The sequence below is a fragment of the Schistocerca serialis genome, unplaced genomic scaffold, assembly GCF_023864345.2.
Source record: "Schistocerca serialis cubense isolate TAMUIC-IGC-003099 unplaced genomic scaffold, iqSchSeri2.2 HiC_scaffold_1178, whole genome shotgun sequence".
NCBI classification, from domain to species: domain Eukaryota; kingdom Metazoa; phylum Arthropoda; class Insecta; order Orthoptera; family Acrididae; genus Schistocerca; species Schistocerca serialis.
The window spans coordinates 115001-120000 of record NW_026047379.1 but is presented as its reverse complement, the minus strand read 5'-3'; the positions used below and the strand labels follow the sequence as shown (position 1 = coordinate 120000).

Sequence of the window (5000 nt, the reverse complement as noted above, 5' to 3'; positions counted from 1 at the left end):
ATCGCATCCTGAGTGGAGCGACCCTTCCGGAACCCGAACTGCCGATCGCTCATGCCATGCAGAGCTCGATGACTTAACAATCTGTCAGTAAGTAACTTCTCAAAGGCTTTGCCCAGTACATCCAAGAGACATATCGGTCTGTACGACTTTGGCAGCTGAGGATCTTTATCAGGACCTTTTTTAATGATAATCACTTCTGCGATCTTCCACTTCCTCGGGTACACCCGTAGTTGCAAGCAGGTGTTGTAAATCTTGGCCAACTCTGGACCAAGCTGCGGTGCCAGATGCTGCAGGATCTCAGAAGGAATGCCATCAGGACCTGGAGCCTTCTTCTTGGCGAAGGAACGAAGTACAGCCACCACTTCTTCGACAGAAAAAGGATAGACAAATACATCATTATTGTATGGCTCCATCATCATCCGACGTATGCCACGTTGCTCGTTTGTATCTTCGTCTTCCCTATCGTCCGGGAGTAAAGTGTCCAGCAAGACTCTTGCGGTTTCCTCCCAGGACGTAGTATATCCTCCATCCAGGCGTAGCGTGGATAACATGGTCGGCGATCTAATTTTCTCTCTGACCAGTTTATATGGGACCCCCCAAGGGTCCATTCCCAGCTGATCTTTGACAAAAGTTTCCCATGACTGCCTTCGAGTTCTCTGTAACAATGTCTTGTATCTTTCTTTAAGGCGACGATAAATCTGTAGATGAAAATCCCTCTCCTCTTGGGCAAAGCTTCTTTGATAATTACTCCGCGCCCTCCTGACAGACCGCTTAAGTGCGGTCAGTTCTGGGGACCACGGAGTAGACTGCCTGCGGACAAACCTCGCCACCCGAGGAACCGCCGCAGCAATAGCGGCGTCAATAGCCATAACAATTGCTTCCACTGCTTCTTCTACATCCTCAGAGTCAAGGTTAGGTCCCAGCACTGGGGGACGGAATTCGCGTGCTAGTCGCTCCCAGTCCGTCCTTAAATAGTTATAACGTACTTCCCAAGCGCCAGTCTCCTCCTGGACCACGGTATCATACTCAAATTTTATACAATTATGGTCACTGATAGTTAAGTTGGAAACAACACACCAGTTACTTATATGAGGCGCTGCACGCAGCGTTGCTAAAGTAACATCAATATTAGAGATTGCACCAGCCCTACCAGAAAAGGTAGGTGGGTTGCCTGGCTGATTCAACACTACTAAATGAGCTTCCATTATCACATTCTCAAGTTCAATGCCTCGATCATCCAATTCCTCACTGTGCCACATAGGAGACTTGGCGTTCGCATCCATACAAACAATTACAGGGTGACCCTCTAAAGCTCGTAGGATCCATATCAACTGCTCCATAAACGGTGTAATATGCTGTCTAAACTGGCAGTATATGTTAACAATATATACATTATGTGACAGCAAGTTCAATTGGGCAACCATTACATGTTCGTTGCAGAACTGATTTAAAATTGTTGTCTTAATCATCTTGTTTAACACCACGATTGCGCTCATGGGATTCTCCCCAGAGAACGCCACTTGCGCAACCGCAGGAAATCCTGGGACCCGACCAGCACAGGAACCCGGTTCTTGTATAATTATTACATCGAGGTTCTCTTCCTCTGAAATCTTTCTAAGTTCTTGCGTAACCGTATGGCTACGCATGGCATTTACCTGCAACATTTTAAACCTCCCCATTATCCAGGGGGATAAAAAACGTGCAGCCGACTAGCAGGCCAAGGTTTAGACAAGTCACAAACATTACGGCCATACATTTTGACCATCTCTTTAAATACTTTTTCTAGGTCAAATTTACGATCTCTTCGTGCGTATACTTGTTCCACCAATAACTTCAATTTTTCCGTTTCTGAGGGGATATTAGCCGCCTCCAACTGAATACAATCTACATCCTCCAGTGCTGGGAATGTTATGTCTTTTCCATATTCATGTGCCCTCCGAACAAGTTGCCTCAGTGCAACCGTTAACAGGCCCGGCTCTTCCAATTTCGAGAGCCGCAGCATATCCTCAAAGTCTGTATATACACGACCGGGCCCAACAGCCTTGTACAGATTACCAGCACTACTACTACCACTACCACAACCACCACTACTACTATTTACACTTTTTACATTGATCTCTACATTGTTTACATTAGTAACGTCTACATTATTCAAGTTCCGACCACCATCTGTTAATACACAGGAAGTGTCCACACCCTCTTCTACACCATTCGTCGACTCCTCCACCGCAAGCTCCGATAACTGGCATGACAGCCGGCTCAGAGCTTCCTCCGGCTCGAACTCGGCTTGGACGCCGACGTCCACCATCAGAGGACTCGCAGACCCGGAAGGATCTTGAAGATCAACCAGAGAACCTGTGGAAAGAGCTTTACTAATGAGTTTGCCCCGCTCAGCATCTCTTTTAGCCTTACTGGGTGACTTTTTCTTAGGCACCTTAAGGGTCGCCATAGTCGGTTCTTTGTATGATTCTATCTAAAAACATTCTATAAGTGGGGCAATCCTTAGAACCTCCGCATTTCTTCCCTCTCTTTTTACATGGTATACAAATGGGTGGACAATCCCTTTGTGCACAGTCCTTCCTTTCATGCCCAGCCTGCCCACAGTGGGCACACACGGCTTGGACCTCACCACAGTATTTATTAGTGTGGTTTAAGTCTTGGCATTTCGTGCACCTAGGTACCGACAAGTAATCTTTAATGTTTAACGCAGAATAACCCACGTAAAGTCTACCAATCCTCGTAAGAAGCTTCCAAAGCTCAGGTGATACTTCCACTACATTATGCACTGTTAATTTATCTCTGGGTCCTACTTTAAATCTCAGTTTGAAGTGCCCATCAAATTCCTCCCTCGTCATGGATACGTCAAAATTTTGTACATAGATAGCGTCAAGTAAGCTTTCCGCATCCATGTATGTAGGCACATCGTAAAGACACATCAGAGGACGTCTTTTACGAGGGGGTTCACATTTTAACTTCTCCAGTAATCGTGAGTTTTTCAAAATCCTGTCACTATCCTCTTGCGAGGCAGTTTCAACGATCAACACATTCTTTGCTGTCCTAACATTGTTAATTTTAATTTTATCTCTCTTGGGGTTAATGCATTTCTCAAATTCAGCCTTGACCGTACGAATGTCCTCGCCCGACTTGGGTTTAATGAACACAGTTGGTACAGTTTTCTTTAGATTCTGCTGTATGGTTTCTTTCGCCGACGGCGCCTTAACCACCACTGGGGTACTTGCAACCGCGGCATATGTACGCTGTGCAACCGGTTGATCTCTTAGTCGTGCATTCTCTTTTTCCAATTCGAGCAACCTACCTTCTAATTGTGCATGGGCCATTGCCCACCCCGCAATACAGTCTCTAATCTGGTTAATTGCATAATTGCTAATTTTCCCATTCTTGATACTACCGTCCAACAATTTTAAAAAACGCGCGTGTCGCTCAGCGATAGTCATATTCGCATCCAGCGACGAATCAACCTCGAGCACTCGATCACTCTCTTGATTTTCCGCCATATTGCCATGAGAGTGAAAAGAAAGGAGGCCCGTCTCTTTCCCCGGACCGGCCTCTCTGGCATGGGGGGAGGCTAAGTGCAGCTCGCTCACCGGTCCCGCCCCTTGACCAAGAGCTTTCAACAACTGAGCTGCTAGGTTTAGCGCGCCGTGGGAACAGCGCACTAGTCCTCTTCGAATGCTGCATCATCGAAGTTTTCTCCCGCTCCCTTACCGGCGAATGCCACCCACATTCCGGGAGAGCGGATTCACCCTCCGTCCTTCGCCCCCTACTAGGCCGAGTTCCCACCAGAAGGCTAAAGACCCGGTCCTACTCAGGTGCCGGGCCGGTCCCCCAGACTTTCGGGGGTCTGGACCCATCTAACCTAACCGGGGACATGTCACCACGCCCCGGCTTGGCGGATCATGCCCCGGAATTCCAGGGGCAAGGCGGGTGACCTTCGCCGACTTGGGCCAGGATCCCGCCGCGACAAATGCAGCATCCGGAACCGGCGTACAAGATGTTCAGCACGCCGTCGCACCCCTGCCCTTCAGTCGCCCGAAGGCTTAACAGCTGCACCGCGAGAAGGCGGGCAGGGGCACTTGGGAAGGAGAGGCTAAGATGTTCGAGACGCATCCTTCCCCCGCTGCCTATTTCCAACCGTGAGCCCACAGAAATCGGGGCACACAGCATGAGACAGCCGCAGCTAGTAGATAGGGACAGCGGGAATCTCGTTAATCCATTCATGCGCGTCACTAATTAGATGACGAGGCATTTGGCTACCTTAAGAGAGTCATAGTTACTCCCGCCGTTTACCCGCGCTTGCTTGAATTTCTTCACGTTGACATTCAGAGCACTGGGCAGAAATCACATTGCGTCAACACCCGCTAGGGCCATCGCAATGCTTTGTTTTAATTAGACAGTCGGATTCCCCCAGTCCGTGCCAGTTCTGAGTTGATCGTTGAATGGCGGCCGAAGAGAATCCGCGCACCCGCGCGCCCCCGGAGGAGCACGCTAAGGCGGACGCGGCCTCGCAGCAAGGAAGATCCGTGGGAGGCCAAGGCACGGGACCGAGCTCGGATCCTGCACGCAGGTTGAAGCACCGGGGCGCGAACGCCGCGCAGGCGCGCGCATCCTGCACCGCCGGCCAGCACGAGGCCGACCAACGGCGAGAGCAGACCACGCCCGCGCTAAACGCCCGCACTTACCGGCACCCCTACGGCACTCACCTCGCCCAGGCCCGGCACGTTAGCGCTGACCCACTTCCCGACCAAGCCCGACACGCCCCGATCCTCAGAGCCAATCCTTATCCCGAAGTTACGGATCCAATTTGCCGACTTCCCTTACCTACATTATTCTATCGACTAGAGGCTCTTCACCTTGGAGACCTGCTGCGGATATGGGTACGAACCGGCGCGACACCTCCACGTGGCCCTCTCCCGGATTTTCAAGGTCCGAGGGGAAGATCGGGACACCGCCGCAACTGCGGTGCTCTTCGCGTTCCAAAC

The 5000-nt window shown here is 50.3% G+C and overlaps 1 pseudogene; it reads right to left on the bottom strand.

Annotated features, from left to right (window-relative positions):
• Nucleotides 1–5000, bottom strand: part of LOC126433951 (large subunit ribosomal RNA) — a 10488-nt pseudogene that overhangs the window by 3329 nt on the left and 2159 nt on the right.